Consider the following 21,161-nt stretch of genomic DNA (forward strand, 5'->3'; position numbering starts at 1 on the left):
CTGTCTTTGTCTTTGGAAGGTAATAACAAATACTCTTTAAAACACTCCAGTTGCTACAAGGTAGCTGAGCTTTCCTGTTATTTCCCAGGCCTGTTAGTTGAGACAAGACATTCCCCTTTTTGTCAATGAAAGAAGGGGTCAATGGATGGAATCTGTAAACAACACTTTAGAGAAGTCTTCTTCACTTGCTCTCTGGACTCAAAGTTCTAAATTGTCCTTTTATTTCTTTTTTCCCCTTAATACCCATCCTGAAAAATGGGGACAATCCTTTTTTTGTGGATTACTCAGTGCTTTGTTTTGTTCTTAGGCCTGATGAAGATGAAATCATACTATCATTATAAGTGCTATGTATTAAATATTAATCTTCAGTAGTGGTTATACTCAGTTCATTTCATGTAATTTCTTGATTAATGTTAAAAGCACACTTCTCAAACATTTATGAATGTGCTTCTCAATGGAAGGCATGTCATTGAATAGAGAGAATAGCAAATTGCTGCATTCTCCCACTAGGGTAGACACAATTGAATTACAAAGTGAGGCTGAGAATCCAGTTGCATATTTTGTTTTAACATAGAAACAGAGCAGTCTCACCCAAGAAGCTGAATACTACCAACTCCAATTGGGAAGATGGCTAACATGGAAGAGTTGCCTCTGGGCATTAGTAAGGTGCCAGTTTTGCTAAATCAAGGTAATGGATTCAAATTAAGTTAGATACTCATTCCATTAAACAGGGTCACTTTAAAATGAAATTCCCTATATTCACATTCAGTAGTAACAGTTTATTATTTCTCATTCTAAGATGTTTTAAATACTCTTTAAAACACTCCAGTTGGTACAAGGCAGCTGACCTACAGAAATATTTCCTTGGTCTGTTAGTTGAGATGAGACATTCCCCTTCTTGTCAATGAAAGAAGGAGTCAATGGATGGAAGCTGCAAACAACACTTTAGAGAAGTCTTCTTCACTTGCTCTCTGAACTCAAAGAAATAATGTTAAAAGAATCAATAGTGTTTTATAAAAGGTTGAGCTCTTAAAGGTAGGGGCAGAATATGGAGGGTGTTGTGACTTGCAAACGTCATGCTTTGCACCAGTAATCAATATCATTAGCTCTACATTGTCCTTAAAGCTGAATTAATCCAGGAATTTTTTTTCCCCAAGTTTGTTTCTCTGAAAGTTTTTGATTTGTCTGAAGTGGAGGAGACATTACATTTTTATTTGTGAGAAATTGCTGAGAAGGCTAAAGATTGAGGTAACACTGAAATCATAAAACCTGAAATCCAATTTATAGTCTCAGCATGAGGTATTTTTTAAAAAAAATAGTTATTATCATGTTTTTATGTCTTCAATCCATTATATATTTTTTCTTACTAAAGTGATCTAAAGGTTTATTCCTTTGCAGTTAGAAGAAAACAAAGTTGTACATGATACAAGTATTAAAAAGTCCACAGCCATTTAATTAGGTATTTATATATTTGCCGACACATTATTTCTCAAGTCCTACTTTCAAAAAATAAATTACTTGTGTTGAAAAGTAGAATGTTCTTATGCTTGTGTGTGGGGAATTTCCAGATAAAACTCAACTTTTAAAAAATATCTAAGGATTATAGTTAAGTGGTCTATCCCATTTTTCTCTTTGTTATTTTTCCTACTTTTTCTGTTCAGTTTTCAACAGGTTGTATATTTGTGCACCTAAGATGTGGCAAACTGGCAAATATGAGAGGAATCCTCTCAGGCACATTCTTTTTTTAAAAATTTAACCCCATTTCCTTCTACTGTCTTGACCAGAGCTTCTCTCAACACTGACTCCAATCTCATAATTGAAAAGAAAAAGAAAACATTGTTCCAGCTCATTCTGGCTTGAAATAGGCCTTTGAGCAGTATTTACAGAGAGTCATTTCCATGACAATATCAAAAACCCTCAATTTCTATTCCATGTTATAAAGAGGAAAATTTCACATTCAAGTGACCCTTCAGACCTATATCTTTCCAAGGTATGAGATTGATGTGAAATGAACCCAAAAAGAAAATGGTTGGGAAAAACCAATAAGCGCACCCTGGCTTTTCTTCCATGAGGTGTTAGTGGGTTCCACGTAACTAACCCTCAGATCTATTTGCATTTGTTCTCTCTTGAATATAAGAACTATATAAAGCACTTTTTTTTTTTTTTTTTTTTTGAGTTGGAGTCTCACTTGGTCGCCCAGACTGGAGTGCTGTGGCTGCTCCCGGCCACCGCAGTCTCGACCTGCTGGGCTCCCAGTGATCCTTCCGCCTCAGCCTTCCGAGTAGCTGGAATTACAGGCATGCACTACCACGCCCGGCTGATTTTTTGATTTTTATTGTAGAAATGAGATCTCGCTGCCCAGGCGGGTCTCGAACCCGTGGGCTCAGATAATCCACTCACCTCAGCCTCCCAAAGGCGCGGGATTACAGGCTGAGCCACCGAACCCGGCTATAAAGCACTTTAATAAGGAAATTGAAACTTTATCTACTTCCGTTCTAGTTTCTATTAAAAGTTCAGACACATCTAATAAAATAAAATCACATTTATATAGGTAGTGGCACATTTCTAAGAGGTAAAAAATTCAAATAACTGAGTAATTTGCATTTGTATGATTAATGTATAAAGTGCCGTCATATCTACTGTCTTTTAAAAACTGATGGAAGTCATTCTACAAAGGGAATTTCAATATCTTCTGTAACCCTAGAAACAGAAAACTTTTTTTAATGGTGAAATTTTTGAGTACTAATTCTGCTTCTAGTATTTTTCAAATCACTAAGTGGAAGAGTAAAATGAAACATAAATATGCTACACTTTTAAACATTTCACTTTTTAAAAAAGCTGTTTTGGACTTAGCAGATGGAATTTCAATCTTTCTCTTATTTTGTGAGAAGAATTTAGGCTTCTAAGTTGCACAGTAAGGAAATCGTGGCTATACTTAACTAAGTCTGTAAATGTCCTTATTTGTCTTTTTAAACAAATATGTTGGCAAAAACTACATGAGATGAGGGGACTATTTTTTCCTCCTTTATTTGGAAAGTAAAAAGTACTGTTCAATGTGAAGTTTCATAATAATTGCATAATTATTTTGTTTTCTCATCAATGCCAGCATGCTACTGGAGACATACAGAAATACTAATAAGAAATCACCTGAGAAGAGAATTCTGACTATCACTTAAAAAAACATCTCTTGCAGCTCCCTTTCCTCAGATTTGCAATAAGTAATTTCAGAAAGTTTTTAGCATGACACAGCAGCAAAAAATGAAGTGGCCAAATTATATAATCTGAACTAGATTAATGTTAACTTCAAAGCCAATGTACTATAATAATAATAAGTGTCTGCACCATTTTATAACTTTAAAATACATTTTTCAATGTGAACTATCTTATTTTCCAAAGTCTAGGAAACTTTGGGCATATGACTATGTTGCAAGAACAAATATTGTATGTGAAGTCATGAGGCAGAATTCTTTGGCTGATTTTATTTGTGTGGCCTAGAATGAGTTGAATTCTTGTGTCTCCGTTTCTCTATTAGAGACATGGATCAAGAGACCTTGGACTAACAAGGACAAATGATCAAAAGTTTCAGTTTTCCTTCTGCCTGAGCAACTAGACGAGAATAGGAAATATGGTAGATTAAGAATACATTATAAAACGAAGGGTTCTAAGGTTTTCTCTTAGGTTAATGAGCAGGCTTCTTTCCTTATATCCTGCCTGAGCAATTTTGCAGTCAATAACTTGGAATTTTTTATTTCAAGTGTCATGTTCTATCTAGCTGCTGCTGTCCCAACATATTGCTCAGTTTTGGAACTTATATGATTAAAAAAAAAATCTGGGCATACTTTGGGTATACCTGTTAGAATTGCTATTGATGGTCACTACTTTTTCTATGTTATACATAAGATGTTTCTATGATGCTTGTTTTGTTTTTTTTTTTTGTCTTGTATTTAAAAAAAGAGATCACATTCTTGTAAAGAGTGTACTTCGTGAAGTGCCCATGGGCTGTGAAGTTGAGGATTCTCAGGCTGGTTTTACTAAGTATCCTTGGGTAAATTATTTAACCTTTCTGATCCTCAGACTCTCATGTTAAAATTGAAAGTCTTTTTTAAATTTAATTTTATTTTTATTATAAAGATGTGGGGTACAATTCAGGGTTAGGTATACAAATGTTGATTATGTAGGTACCCTTGTTGATGAGGTATGCCCTTCCCTCCCCTAGCAGTTTCCCTCAACTGCTAATCCCACCCCCATCCCCCCTTAATGCACAATTCTAGGCTTTGTTGCGAGACAAATAAATGAGATGAAAAAATGTGCCTAGTGATTATCTGGCATACAAATTATTTTATTGTTGTTGTTCTTAATAAAGGCAAGACTATATGTAATTTTGCTTAAAAGCTTTTTTGAAGGTTTTTTAAAAAAAATTGAATTGACTCAGTGGAGTGATGCAATGGATTGAGTCACCTAGTTGTTTTATGTAGATGAAAGTAGTGATATTTTTGTCTTGTTTTCTACTTCAAGCATTGCTTTAATTTTTATCTGAATATTTGGACAGTGACAATTTTGGACAGGGGTTCAAAAACTCATGTGTGAAACATAACCTACGTTATTTTTCTGCATCTTAATTTTAGTTAAAATCCCCACTCTATTTCTTGAGTTTCCATTCATCTTTTCAGGGCTGTATAAAAATTTGAGGGGCTTATAGAATATCAGGGCACTGGAATGGGAGTGAAAAAATTCTCCCTTAGTCATTGGAATACACTGGTTACTGCTGGGTCTTCTTGGACAAAGATCAGGAAAAACTCTATTCTCCTTACTAGGTCCTAAGTTGGTTGGCTGTCTTATTAAGGCAGTGAGTGAAAGGTTTGGGATTTCAAAGAACAATCCGAAGAATTTTTATAGCAATGCCTCTTTTATTTTCTACATAAAATAAAATCAAATAAAAATCACATCCACATTGGCTTTTTAATGCATTACTGATGAGGTATTATTTTTATTTCTTTAGTCTAAGCAGTGAAGATGACACTTCCTTTACCCACCTGATGCCTTTGGGAAACCAACAAAAAAAGTTCATTGAGTCAAGCTCAAAGAACATAAATTACTCATTGCTTTCCCTTGAGAGTGAAATGAACTGCTTTCCTCTTTTACATCTGAATTGATTGACAGGGATGAGATTTAATTAGAATGTTTTATTTCTCATTTGAAGCAAGCATCCTTTATTTGGTGGTGAAAATATTACAAAATAGCAAGCTGTGGTGGCCCACCTCTGAGATGATGCTTAATGAGCCTCTCTCGGTATTCTTGTTCTTGTATGATTCCCTCCTGCAAACAGTAGGTTTGACCAGTGTAGCCTGTAGGATCTTGGGGAAATGACAGCATACAACTTCTGAAGCTTGGTCATGAAAGACAATATAGTTTCTGCTTTGCCTTCTCTTGAATCTCTCCTTCTGCCACCATGTTATAAGGCTCCTCAAGCAGCTTTATGAAGAGAAACTGAGGTCTCCTGCCAACACCCAAGGTGAACTTGCCGATCATGTAAATGCATCATTTTGGAAACAGATCTTCCAGATGCAGTTAAGCCTTCCCATATCTGTAGTCTCAGCTGCCATCCTGACTCATGAAATAGCCTGAACCAAAATGCCATAGCTCAGCCACTCCCAAATTCTTGATTCACAGAAACTGTGTGAGATAATAAATAATTATTACGTTTTTAAGCCAGTGAGTTTGGGGATAATTTGTTATGTAGCAATAGATAAAAATACACAAGCATATACAAATTCTTACAAATAGATGCAAAGGCTTTGCCAATAATGCCTTGCTTTTTTCCCCCTCCCTTTGTAATGTATGCAAATTATCTGTAGGAAATGGAATGGCTCAAGTTTCATAGTCCTGCACTCTCCAAATGACAGTCCATCTTTGTCAGATAAATTTTTTTCCTCAGAAGAAAGATTGACACATGTCAAATGACCAAGAGGTTTAATCTTGGTCTTGCTGAGACAAGGTGATTCAGAATTCTCCTCTTTGTGTCCACATGTCTCACTTAGCTCCTTCATCTCTTTCTCTTTTTTTTTCCCCCTTTTTCCCCCCGAGTTGGAGTCTCACTTTGTCGCCCAGACTGCAGTGCAGTGGCTGCTCCCGGCCACCACAGCCTCGACCTGCTGGGCTCCGGCAATCCTTCCGCCTCAGCCTTCCAAGTAGCTGGGACTGCAGGCGCGCGCTACCACGCCTGACTAATTTTTTGATTTATTGTAGAGATAAGGTCTCGCCAAGTTGCCCGGGCGGGTATGGAACCCGCCGTCTCAGGTAATCCACTCACCTCGGCCTCCCAAAGCGCGGGATTACAGGCTGAGCCACCAAGCCCGGCTCATCTCTTTCTCTTATTTCTGGGCCAATCTTGGTGGAAGTGGGTGGCACTTGGGAATATTTCTGCCATTTCTGTGTCAAGGCGTAGGTGGAAGGCAGCCTTCTGTATTCTCATCTGTTTCAGCTCACCACAGTTAAATCTTCTTTCTGGGAGTCATTGCCCCTTAGGGTCCTCTATATGGAGCCTTTCAAAGTTTCTGTTATTATCACCAAATAGGAGACCTACCTATTCCCAGTCTTGGTGTGTATGGGGGGTGGGAGGAGGTAAGATATGGAGATGATAGATGCACAATCTTTTTTTTCTTGCTTCTTCCAAATATTTTGCCTCTACCCCAGAGATTTTTCTCTTTATGTTCCTAGGCATTTGAAGACCAAAGCCAGAAAGATTCAGATTTTTCTGCTTTTTCCTTTCTGCTCTCTTCCCTCTTCTTACGCTTTCTCTTAGAGAAGGAAAGGGAGAAAACACTTAGGGGGGAGGAATGCATGTTATTATTTTAAATATATTATCCTCCCACATGTGATAATTCAGAGGCCTCAAGCTTTACCCTGATTTTTTCCTAAAATTTATGTGTATAGAAGTTATCTGAAGGTGGGAATAGGCATCAGGAATAAAATTTAAGGAAAGTTTACAGATTTCTGTGGGTCCTAGGTACTTTGGAAAACCTGTAGCATCCATTTGTAAAACTCCCTCCCCAATAAAAAGTTGTACAGTAGTACAATTTAGATGCACTTTAATATCATAACAACTATTGAATTGCTTTAAACTTTTCAAAAATGTAGAAACACTAATTATCAGTGCTGTTTGTTAAATATGCAGGCCAGTGGTCTTATGCCTAAGTTATTAAAAATCCAGGTGCCCCAATAGCAAAATCATGGAACCAACCTAAGTGCCCACCAAAACTTGACTGGATAAAGAAAATGTGGTTTACATACACTAAAGAATACTATGTAGCCATAAAAAATAATGAAATTAGCAGCGTGGATGGAGCTAATGGAGATCATCATCCTAAGTGAACAGACTCAGAAACAGAAAACCAAACACTACGTTTTCTCACTCATATGCAGCAGCTAAATGGTCACAAAAGTAGAAATAGTAGACACTGGGGACACCAGTAAAGGGAAAGTAGGGAAGGGAGTTAGGGTTCAGAAATTACCTCTTTGGTACAATGCTCACTATCTGGAGGATGGGCCATCTGAGACTCAATCCCCGTGGCTATACAATATGTCTGTGTAACAAACATTCACGTGTAGCCCCTGAATCTAAAATAAAAGTGGAAAAAAAAAATTCAGGTGCCCACACTTCACCTGCAAGTATTCTGACTCAGACTGAATGACCTCAGTTTTATTTAAGGGTGTGGCCACTTTTATTCCTTAAGGTACTTATTCACCTATTGAATTACAGGTTGATGTTCTCACAAGATAACTATATGAGTTTGGAATTCATAATAAGGGCAGGAGAAAATGATGATTACTAACTGGAAGAATTTTGTCTTTTTTAGTAGACAAATTGTTTAGAAGCCCTAAACAATTTGCAAAGTACTATCAGATTATGAGACTGATGTGCTGCCCAAGAGACAACCAAAGTGCTGTCAGAGAATAGAGTCAACACAGAGGAAGTGGAGCCAAGGGGCAGAGAGAGACACACTGAGTTCTGATGACACCAGCTATTTGCTTGAAGCCTGTATACTCCCAGATTATTATATGAAACAATACATTCTCTCTCTCTCTCTCTCTCTCTCTCTCCTTTTTTTATTAAGCAGGTTAAGTTGAGTTTTATGGACACATCAAACTGAAAGAGTCTCTGGACTGATACAAATAGTTGTTGAATAAATGCTTGAATGGAAGATAGAAGTATGGATGAGGAGGAGAGTTCACACAGTAGCCAACTCCTTGTGACATTTTTCTCCGGCCCGGAGACAGCTCTGTCATGTTGCATGATTCCAGTAACATCCAATCACATGGTATATAATATAATATGAATGGGTCAACTCTCGACCTAGAGGTGTGCAAAAAGGCAGCCCCGAGGGAAGGAAGGTGATTACGGGATGTGAGATAATCTGTGCTCAGTTCTTGAACATTTAGCTCATGGAGTACCATTTCCCAGAAGCGGACAGACCTGGTTCCCTACATTCCTTTTTGTCATGGAGGCATGAATCCTCCGGGGTTTTAGTTTCTACTTCTTCCAGAGAACTCCAGAAGCACTTCATGTAGCTATACTAAAATAATATTTAGGATATGTGTGTTGCTTAAGCTTGGACCTTATCATTATATAGTGATGTATAATTTAAGTAATTTTAGTAAATGTCAGATTATTTTTATTGTAAATTTTATTCTGTTAAAATACTGATTTTACTGAGTCAACTTAGTTTGACTCAACATATTGCTCTGAAAAATGTTCAACTAGCTATAACTTTAAAAAACTTGGGGGAATTCTTGCTTTACTTCTGTGCATTGAATTAAGTCTTTTCTGCTGACTTTGTGTTTATTTCGTTCCTGTATGTAATATTTTGTCACCTGCTTGATGTCATGGTGGTTTGATGAGATACAAGAAAAAAAATATGAAGAAGAAAACTGACCTCTTGATTTTATTTTTATATTTTTCAGTATGCTTCCTCAGCATAGCTCACCCCAGGGATCATTTTAGAAGTTTTATCTTGAATTCTGTAACCTCTATAACGTAGAGTTTTTAAGCGACAGCTTTGATTTGACTAGTAAAGGTCCAGTTGAACCAGTTCTCACTGTAATACCTGGGAAGTTGATTTGCTTGTCACTATCTGCATAGAAGGAACAAATGTCCCTTCTATGGCCAGTCTCTGAAAATTTCCATTTGCAGTGACTAATACAGTAATCTGCAAACACTTACGTAGATTCTAAAAGCATTTTATCTTGTAATATTTTTGTGGGTGGCCAAGCCTAAGTAATATGATTATACATGTTTTCACATTTATAACAACCAAGCCATAAGCCAAGATTGCCAGCTTTTCATTGACCATTTCTAGCCACCAGGCTTTGGAAACATCACCTGCTTTACATGGTGAAAGTAGGTAAACAGTTCTGTGAGCTGTCAGCATAGAGACCATTTCACCTGAAGTTATTTTCATTCTGAGTTGAAGTGCACTATTTTTCTGCCACATTGAATTTTCAGAAATAGAGAGAGCAAGGCGTATAATATTTGTCTGCTCATGTCGCTTTACGAAGGCTGCTGGGCACATGTGCATCTCCAGAGGAAAGCTTTTATTAGTTGATAGGGAAACATCCTCCAATGTTGTGCTTGTCTATTTGTGAATTATTCATTACAAAGGGAAGAGATGCTTCCCTGTGTCTGTTACTATGGAGAATACTGAAGCAAACAAACTAATAGAAATTTTCAATGAGAGACTCAAATGCACAATGGATATGACTTGTTTTTCAGGAAGAAAAAGAATTGTCATCTTGAATAGCTACATGCAACATAATAGTGCTTTTAAATCTGTCTTTTGAATTGAATGCACCCCATGGAGATGTAGTAAAGATAAACTACTGCTTTTGTGCCTGAGTGGGAAAGCTGATTTTGGAAGGGGGCATGCTTGATTTTGGTTCAAGTCACACTATTTAGAGGGTGATGGAAGAGTAGTACAACGCAACCCTTTGAACCAATGGACTCACTGAGCACTTTATGCCTTGGACGTGACACACTTCTTTCATAAACTGGATTTGATAATGACATTGACAATGGTAGTGAAAAGTGTCTCTTCACTCATCTGAAGACAAGACACACTACATTCGAAATAAGTATAAGAGGTTAGTCCCTTATTACCTAACAGAATCAGAGTGTATCACATCTTTACTTACTTAGTCATCTTTGAATATTTTAGTCTAAGAAACCAACATATGCTAATATTGAGCTAAGAGATTTATTCAGCTAAAGATTATTTATTTCAGACAATATAACCGGGGTTTTATTTGCAATTGCTCCTACTTGTCAAACACAATGAGGATTGATCGAATGAAGCATCAATGAAACCAGAATGATAAAAAGTCCTATGTATAATGTCACATAAAGCAGAATGCTAGTCTTAAAACATTAGAAGTGAAAAAAATATGTGCAGTGAGATGTCCAATCTTTTATACAAAAAAGTTTATCATGGATACACCACACGCATGCACAAATATACATACACACAGTAGAATGATTGAAAGACTTAATAGTTAACAGTCTAAATAGTGGCATGATAGAATACTTAAAATTTCTTCTTTGTACTTCATTTTTCTAATATTCTACCATGAATAGTTATACCTTCGTGAATAGAGGGAAAATAAATGTTAAGAAATACCTAAAGTTTACATAAATATTTTCTGTAGTTTTTTTCTATTTAAGAGGAGCTATATTGTTTATATTATATAAAATTAGCCAGCCTGCAAAACTGTAATTGGACTGCAGATTCTACATGACGTTTCTTTCTACGGGGTTTGCTACATTCTCAAGTTTGGTTTTAGGCCCTCTTTCATTTCCCTACAACATGGTCTTTCCACTAGAAACAACACAATATCTTTACCTTTGCTGATACCTTTCACTCTTCTCACTGAGAATTGTTGTCTATAAATTCCTTTAAAATGTGTTATAAAACAATTTTTCTTCAAGAGGTATTTTCTACTAAACCCACCTAGTTTGATTACTTTTAAATATAAATCTTCAGCTTATGTGTATTAAATTTGCAAGATATAATGTTATGGTTGTTGTTATATTGTTCTATAAGTCTTTGTATTTCCTATTGAAGCATCCTTTTGTATCTAGAGAATGTTTCCTGGAAAACAACTAGAAGTGTGAATCTGTACTAATGATGAGGCTGAAAATAGATAGTACCTGGTGAACCAAGAAACATGTGAGAAAAGCTGAACAGAGATATTTGGGCAAACTTCTCACTGTTGTTTGCTGGTTGAATTAACTCTCCACTGCTGCTTGCTAAGCTATGCTGGTTACACTCAAACTATTGCAATACTGTGGGTTTGGAGGAAAATGTGTCTTGACTATATGTTTCTCAATTTACATCATAGACTTGTTTTCAGTAGCAGAAAGCCTAGGAAATTGTCCCAACTTCAAATTTCATAATGACTCGCTAACCACTCTCGTAGGCCCTGACTGGTGTTTTTCTATTGCTCCTCTACATTAGACCGTGTTTGGTAATTTGTTTTGTGTTATTCTGAATTATTTTTCTGCCTTCTCGTGTCAATTTTAAAATCAGCTGAGTTGCAAAACTGGAGGTTATTTTCAGTGTGAACAATTACTTATATTCTCTGAGAAAGATTATAATGCACAGGGTGGAAGTTAGTTCCTTTTTAAATGTTCAGGAAGCTTTCTTTTCCAATAGCTTCTTTCCTCATGAAGTATAGATTTTGACAAACAGTCAAGATCAGTTGAAAAGTATAGAGAAGGAAATTAGTATGACTAGATGCTCACCCTTTCCAGGAGAATTAGATTTTAAAAGAGAAATTCAGGAAACAGTTGCTTTAATATGAAAGAATAATTTGAGAGAAAAAATTGGGGGCAGGGAAGGAAGCCACCTAAAAGACAGTTCTTACTTCTATTTGGAATAAGGTTTTTTCCTGTCTCCAACTAAATACAGTATGTTATGGTTTTGTTGTTGCTGTGGTGTGGTGTCTAGTGGTGAGGGAGAGGACTGGAGTGATGCCAGAACATAGTTCTTGAGGTGACATTTTGCAGCAGCTATATCAGCTGATCGTAGATTTTTTTATACTCTCTTCACGTCCTGCTGTTAACTAAGCAGGAAGATAACCTGAACCAATGGGGATTAGAAATATGTCCTTTGCTAGTGACAGAAGTGCCGAAAGTGATCTAGGCTCAAGAAATCCAAAATAGCTGTTTGGTGGTTGAATTACCACTCCACTGATGTTTGCTCAGCTATGTTGGTTACTCTCAAACTATTGCACTACTGTGAGTTTGGAGGAAAATGTGTCTTGACTATATGTTCTATTTTATTTCTTTTATTCTTTATTGTATTTATTTTTCTGTTTTATTTTATTCTGTTTTTTTTTTTCTTTTTCTGAAGTAGCAGTGTGGTCTGCTGGTCTCCAAGTTTTCAAAATCCTTGTAGAATCGAAACACTTTTCTTCTTAGCTTAGTGTACCTTCCAGACAAGACTTAGGAGCATTGTATTCAGAATCATTTCCAAAGATAATAAATTACTTAGGAGTTCATCTCCTTTGATCCTTTCTGTGGTAAGCATTCCTGCACTCTCAGAGAACATAGAAATGTAGAAGCATCCAATTCCTATGCATTTTACTCCAGCCAAACTCCAGTCTTCCTACAAGATGCAGATCTGTTGCCTGATGGTATCTGAGTGATGCTAAGTAGAAATCCTGCTAAACATGAAACATGAGTATGCAGCCTATTTGTGGGGTGACTTTAGGCCCACAGGAATCTTATGCAACTCATCCTGGACTTGTTTGGAAACCAGGTTTCTCTATCAATGATGCAAAATCTGTAAGTCATTGTTTACAAAAAAAAGGAGGTAAATAATCCAGAAGCCTGGGCTCAGACATTGCCGTTCTCCTCTTTTAGCTCTAAATATAGTTCTTTCAATTGCTCCTTGGTGAGAATTGTTTAAACCTGAGTAATGCAGGACATGCTAGCTAGGCACTCCAATATATTAATCTTTGTTTCAAAATTGCTATTCACAGTCATTAACACAGGGTGTGTAGTTGGCTAACTAGATGGCAGAGTCAATACTGAATGCAAGAAGGGTGTGTGACTTCATTTTTCATTGTTAAAGTAATTGTACCTACTTCTATGGATTTCTGTGAAGGCCAAATAAATTACTACAAGCAAAGTGTTTGCAGCAGGGCCTGGCACATCATAAAGTTTAGCTATTATTTTCTGTAACTTGAGAATATTAATGTCATTGTCCGAGAAAAAACTAGACCAGGTGCAGTGGCTCATACTTGTAATCCCAGTACTTTGGGAGGCCAAGGCAGGAGAATTGCCTGAGCCCAGGAATTCAAGACCAGCCTGGGCAACATACCAAGACCTCATCTCTACAAAAAAATTTAAAAATCAGCTGAGTGTGGTGGTGCATGCCTGTAGTCCCAGCTACTCAGGAGGTTGAGGCAAAAAGATAGCCTGAGCCCAGGAGGTCAAGCCTGCAATAAGCCATAATTGTTCCACTATACTCCAGCCTGGGTGACAGAATGAGACCTGACTAAATATATATATTTATATTTATTTATATATAAAAATATAAATTTATATTTATTTATACATATAGACATAGGTTTATACATATAAATATAGATTTAAATATAAATATATTTAAGTATTATATATTTTACACATATATGTGTGTGTGTATATATATATATATATATATATACACATATATATGCACCTGACAAATACACAGGCTGTTGCAAACCACTAACTATGGTTTATGAAACTTCAATCTGCCTGACAACAAATTCCTGATCAAAACCCCAAGTACCTATGCCATAAGAAATAAGATAGACAAATGGGACCTCACCAAACTGACAAGCTTCTGCAAAGTCAAAGAAATCATCAAGAGAGTGGGGAGACAGCCTAGTCTGGGAAAAAATATTTGCTAACTGTATATCTGACAAAGGCCTAACATCTAAGATCTATAAGAAACTCAAATGTGCTGAAAAAAAACCCAAACAGCCCCATTACAAAGTGGGCAAAAGATATGAACAGACACTTCTCGAAAGAAGACATACAGGTAGCCAACAGATGCATGAAAAAATGCTCGCCCTCACTAGTCATCAAAGAAATGCAAATCAAAACCACACTGAGATACCACCTAACTCCAGTCAGGATAGCCATCATCAATAACTCAAAAAACAACAGATACTGGAAAGGATGCGGGGAAAAGGAAACACTTCTACACTGTTGCTGGGAGTGTAAACTAGTACAACTCTGTGGAAAACAGTTGGTGATTCCTAAAAGATCTAAAAAATTGACCTTCCATATAACCCTGCAATCCCCCTACTGGGAATAGCTGGAGGAATTCAAATCATTCTATAAAAAAGATACCTGCACACACGTTTAATGCAGCATTATTTACAATAGCAAAAAACATGAACCCAACTATGCAACCCATCAAAAGAGGACTGGATTTAAAAAATGTGGGTACATAGACACAATGGAATGTTACATAGCCATAAACTTATGAACTTCACAGCAACTTGGATGGGCTTAAAGTCTATAACACTGAGTGATCTGTCACAGAAACAAAGGAGTATCACATGTTCTCATTCATAAGTGGACTTTGAACAATTATCATAATAATATAAGAAAGGGATTGGTAGTAGTTGGAAACTGTCAGGGGAAGGGAAGCACACCTCATCAACAAAGGTATCTGCATAATGAACATTTGTGTACTTAACCCCGAATTATACCCTACATCTTCAAAATTAAAAATTTTTTTAAAAACCTTCAGTCTGTAAGTTAATTTTTAGAAATATTTTCATTGAAATTAAAACAAATAATAATTGTAATACCAAAATACTTGAATAAGGGGTCCAGGTTTTAGCTTCTTTAAACAATTTCAGTCAGGGAGAAGATTTGTAAAAACATGTAAACCTCTTGGGGCCCAAAGTTGGGGGTGTATATGTGTGTTTGTGTTAAAAAACTAAAGAAAGTGCAGAATAAGTCTCCATTTCTAGAACAGCCTATTACTTTTGTGATTGATTCACTAGCCGGATTTGGGATGAAACGTAGCAAGGCACCAAAAAAGAAGACAGTGGGAAAAGACAGAAATAGTCTAATAATGTCACTTGAAAGTGGTTAGCTGTGGCTTCCAGTAGCTAATTGAAATGGTCAGAGGAGCAGATTACAGTGTCAGAAAACATCGAAGTGCCCTCCTTTTTGGTATAGTTGTACTTGATGCTTGCCTGGCTTCCATGCTCTTGCTGGGTGCAGTCCCCTTCTCTGCCCCATAACTCACTGTACACTGTCCAGCTGGAGCATGCACATTTCATGAGAGCACAGCAGCATTGGGTGAAAGGCCCTGATATGAAGTAATATGTGTCACCAACGATCCACATACATCCACAGCATGGGTTTCAGTAGACAATTTGCCTAAAAAAGACTGTGCTCTGTCATTTCAATGCTACGTGAATTTTTTTTATTTGGTTTACTTGTAATATTATATGCTGACAAGTATATGTATTTATGGGGTGCAAAGTGATGTTATGACTTTTTAATATGATGTGGAATGATTAAATCAAGGTAATTAGTGTATCTATCACCTTTGATGTTTGATATTTGTGTGATGAGAACATCTGAGATTTATTCTCTTTGTGATATTGAAATGTATAGTAGCCAATTAGTAACCATATTCACCACACTGTGCAGTAGTTTGGCTTATGTCATTAGCATAATGTCCTCCAGTTTCATTCATGATGTCACAAATGACAGAATTTCTTCCATTTCTAAGGCAGAATAGTATTCCATTGTGTATCAGTTCCGACAATTAAGTTCGCGAACTCATTCTAGCCAACGTGCTACATATCTCATGCTGTATATCACTACAGTCAAATTCAAAGTACTCTCTTGGGAAGCTATGCACTGATGCCAGCATCTAGTCCACCCCACCTGTCAATGCAATTTTGGAGCTTTTTTCTGGAATGGCCATCAGAGCTGTTGTCATGTTACTCTAGATGTCCTGAATATCATCAAAATGTCTTCCTTCAATATTCTCTTTATCTCTGGGTCAAGAAAAAAGTCATTGGGAGCCATTTCAGGTGAGTAGGGAGGGTATTCAAATACAATTATTTGTTTACTGGTTAAAAACTCCCTTACAGACAGTGCAGTGTGACCTGGTGCATTGTCGTGATGAAACAGCCCCTTTGGGACCATTTTGGCACACACCTTTCTCATGCCAGGATTTCTAGTTAAGATTTTTCTAGCTATTTCTCTATTGATGTTTATTTTGTCTGTTATGCTTCTTACAGTCAACTGATGATTTTGATACACAATTGGAAAATTTTTTGCAATGTTTTTGTCAGTTCTGCTCATCAGTCAAGTCCAGCTGTCCTGATTGCTCTTCATCAATGATACTTTCCCTCCCCTCAGAAAAACATTTACTCCATTTATACGCTGCTGTTTCTTCATGGCATTATCCCCATTAACTTGCACTAATATGTCCCTGATTTCACTTCCACTCTTGCCAAGTTTAACAAGAAGTTTAATGTTTATTCACTGTGCTAATTCAAACTCTGACATTCTCACAATGACAGCTCTGATGGCCAATTCAGAAAAAGAGTTCTAAAATTACTTTGACAAGTGAACTAGGCACTGGTGTTGGTGCATAACTTCCCAAGGGGAGTATTTTGAAGGTGATCATAATGATATTCAGCAATGAAGTATATTCCTGAAAAATGACATTGGAATTTTGATATAAATTGCATTGAATTTGTAGATCACTTCAGGTAGTATTGACATAATGTAATATTAAATCTTCTAATCCATGAGCATAGGATATTTTTCCATTTATTTATGTATTTTTCAATTTTTTTCCTTGATGTTTTATACCTTGTAATGTACAGGTCTTTTACCTCCTTGGTTAAATTTATTCCTAAGTTTTTTGGTTTTTGTAGTGATTATAAACAAAATTGTTCTCTTGATTTCTGTTTTGGATAGTTCATTGTTAGTGTAGAGAAATGCTAGTAATTTTTGTTCATTGATTTTGTATCCTGTAACCTTACTGAGTTTGCTTTTGTCAGTTCTAGCACTTTTGTTGAAATCTTTAGGGTTTTCTATATATAAGATTGTGTCATCAGCAATAGTTTTACTTTCTTTGATACTATGCCTTTTGTTTCTTTCTCTTACCTTATTGCCCTTGCAAGAACTTCCAATGCTATCAGCATCGAAACAGTGAGAGTGGCATCGCTGTCTTGTTCTAGATTCTAGAAGAAAGGGTTCCAATTTTTAACCATTGAGTATAACTGTGGGTTTATTATATATGGTCTTTATTGTGTTGAAGTACTATTCATCTATAGCTAACTTTTTGAGTGTTGTTATTGTGAAATAATATTATGAAAAAAATGTTGTCAGGAGTTCCGGTAAGATGGCGATGGCACAGGTGGGACTGAGATTCTCCGAAAGTGAGTTCCCATAAAGACGCTTACTTTTCTTCCCCCACCCAACTGACCACCACCAGGTACACTGGTCCGAGGCCTGGAGAACCCCGGTCCCACGCATGGCCAGCTACCACCGCCCCCCCTGCAGCTGCTGTTCCACCCCAGGTGGCCCCGGCCAAGTGGAGCTCCCAGCTCCCTCACCGGCTACACCATTTCAACCTACCCAAGCTGTCCACCACCGCCTATGAAGGCCCTTGGATACCGCCTTGTAGAGATCTGGGTTCCCTTGTTGGCTACACTGATCTGCCCAGCACTCAGCCACTGCCAGCTCCCTCCCTGGCTGGGCGCCCAGCCAGTCTCAGGCTATGGCAGCCTGTGGAGGCCCTCCATTCCTGCCCCTCAGAACTACAGGCTCCATTCTGTCCTGGGGTGCCCCACCAGGCCCAAGGCCACAGCTGCCCACGGAGACCCCTAGAGCCTGTGTCTACAGGTTCAGTGCCACCGCCTGGGCTGAAGCACCCAAAGCCGTGGCCAGTGCTCAACTCTCAGAGTTCTGTGCCTCTGCCCTGTGTTCTGGGTCCTAGCCCAGCCCCATCTCAAGTCAGCGTCACCCAGGGAGGCTCTAGGCACACGTCCCTCAGAAATACCAGCTCCATTCCTGGCTGAAGTGCCTTATGGGGGACCCAAAGCCACTGCCACCACCCGCCACCTGCCCTATCCACAGATCGGACAAGTGGAGAGAAAGGACTAGTAGAGAGAAAAGATCAGAGAAAGAGGAGCCACCCACCGCAGCCATTTTCCAGGCAGAGATTTGCACTGCTCTGCCCATTTATGAGCAGCCTCCACCTTGGTTTCTAAGGTAACCTCACCAAACAGGAGACCAAAAGGCTCTCCCCTACGCTGAATCAGACACAGGCAACTCAGTCCTGTGGCAGACCTCTCAGGCAGCAAGCCAAGGGAACCAACCCAACCTATGAGCAAGTCTATCTGCCTGCTAAGGGGAGAGGCTAGAGATCAGAGCTGAAGAGACTTTAGACACTCAGGAAAGACTCCAGAGCTAGTCTGGTTTCTTATTTTGATTTTATATTTTATTGTTTTGACTGTTTGTTTTGCTCGTTTTGTTTGCTTTTTGAGTTAGACTACTCATTTGTGTTTGGGAAAAGCACATCAAAAGGCCTGAATTTATTGGACTGTCTTTGTGTTATTACCAGTATGCTTTAGGGAATCTTGTTTGTTTGTTTGTTTTTAATTCTTTTCTGGCCTCGTGTCTTTTTTCATTCATTAGTTGGTATGTATGTCTGTTTTCCCTCTTACTCTTCCCTCTCTTCAACTTCCTCTTGACTCCCCCTGCCTTCTTCCATTATTTTCCTTTTTCTTACCTCCTTTGGTTCCAGGGAGCAAACCTAAACCCCACTGCATGGACAGATTGTAAGGCAGTGGGAAGTGGGTTCCAGTGTGCCCATACACCTGTTGGTGGATAGTGGGATCTGCAGATAGATTCTGAATCATAGCTTCTCCCTCAATTAAACCTCAAAACTGCAAAAAGTACAGCCCCAACCTGCAATCCAGCCTCAAAAGTGAACAAAGCCAGAGGATGCTCATAAGGAAGAACAGGAGATTGAACAAAAAGAAGTAAAAGCAACCCCACATTCCCTGAAAAACAGAATTAAAAAGGGGGAGGGAAAAGGGGAGAGAAAAATCTACACAAAGAAGAAAAACTAAAAGAATAATATGGGTCTCTCACACACCCCAGGGAGGGCAGACACTGAGAAAACTGACTTTGGAATGCAAACAATGAAGAGCCCCAGAATGACTGGTCTCAAACTACTAACCCAGATATCAAGCCATTAATGGAGAAATTAAAAAGAATTGAGGAGGGACAAGAGGAAACTAGGAAGGAGTTGATAACTGACATCACAGTAGTAAAGAATACTGTGAATGAAATAAATAACAAACTGATAAGTATGGAAAGCAAAATTAGCCAAGCAGAAGAAAGAATCTCAGAACGTGAGGACCAAAATATAGAACTAACCCAAACTGTCAAAAATATAGAAAAGAAGCTTAAACAGACAGAACAAAACCTTCAAGAGATGAGTGATTACTTCAAGAGACCAAATTTAAGAGTAATTGGATTTCCTGTGGCAAAAAGAGAGACAGAGTCCACACTGGAAAAAACATTCCATGAGATTATTCAAGAAAACTTCCCTCATCTCATCAGTGATGCAAAAATTCAAACACAAGAGATTCAGAGAACCCCTGCAAGACAACAAATGAGAAGACCAACTCCTAGACACATAATAATTCAGCTAAACAAAATAAGTATAAAAGAAAAAATCCTAAAGGCAGCAAGAGAAAAAGGTCAGATCCCCTACCATTGAAGACCAATTAGAATAGCTGCAGATTTATCTACAGAAACCTTCAGACTAGGAGAGCTTGAAGCCCTATCTTCAAAGTTCTAAAAGATAAACAATTTCAACCAAGAATAACCTACCCGACCAAGTTAAGCTTTATCAGTGAGGTAGAATTAAAATCTTTCCCAGATATCCAATCCCTAAGAACTTACGCTGCCACCAGACCACCTCTACAAGAAACACATAAGAAAGTATTAAACACAGAAGAAAAGGAAAAAAGAACAACAACGTTCTTCACTAGAGTACAGGAAAAAGGATTAAAAACACACATGAACCAACCCTCAAATCAAAAGAAAGACAACAAACAAACAGGAACAACAACAACAACTTTATAAGAACCTTATGATAGGGATCAACTTTCACATTTCAGTAATTAGCCTGAATGTAAATGGACTAAATGCAGCACTAAAAAGACATAGAATGGCAAAATGGATAAAATATCACCAGGCAACAATAAATTGCCTTCAAAGAGACTCAGCTCACTAGAAAGGACACTCACAGACTCAAAGTAAGAGAATGGGAAATAAATTTTCTGGCGAACGGAACAAAAAAGAAAGGAGGAGTCACGATCTTAATCTCAGACAAAATACCTTTAAGCTATCAAAAATTTAAAAAGATACAGAAGGCCACTACATAATGATAAAAGGTTCAATCCATCAACAAGAAATATCTATCCTAAACATATATGCACCCAACATAGGAGAACCAACTTTCATAAAGCAACTTCTAGGTAAACTCAAAAAAGATATTGACTTTAACACTATCATAGCAGGGGACTTTAATACCCCACTCACACCCCTAGACAGATCATCAGGACAAAAAATCAGCAATGAGATTCGGAACCCCAATGTGACTCTTTACCAAATGGACTTAATTGATACCTACAGAACACTTCACCCAACGACCACAGAATATATATTCTACTTATCACCACATGGAATGTTCTCTAAGATCGACCACATACTTGGTCATAAATCAAGCATAAACAAATTTCAAAAGATTGAAATTTTGCCATGCACCTTCTCGGACCACAGTGGAATAAAATTAAGCATCAATACCAACAAGGTTCCCCCCAAACCCACAAAGACATGGACACTAAATAGCATGATGCTAAACAACTCCTGGATCAATGATGAAATCAAAACAGAGATTAAAAGATACATGGAAACAAATGAAAATGAAGAACATCTTACCAAAATCTATGGGATGCCATAAAAGCTGTAGTAAGAGGGGAATTCATATCTCTACAAACACACATGAAGAAAATGGAAGGATCACAAATTAACAGCCTAACAAGTCACG

The sequence above is a fragment of the Carlito syrichta genome, unplaced genomic scaffold (assembly GCF_000164805.1).
Source record: "Carlito syrichta isolate Samal-C Ts95f unplaced genomic scaffold, Tarsius_syrichta-2.0.1 Scaffold262834, whole genome shotgun sequence".
In the NCBI taxonomy this organism is placed as follows: Eukaryota; Metazoa; Chordata; class Mammalia; order Primates; family Tarsiidae; genus Carlito; species Carlito syrichta.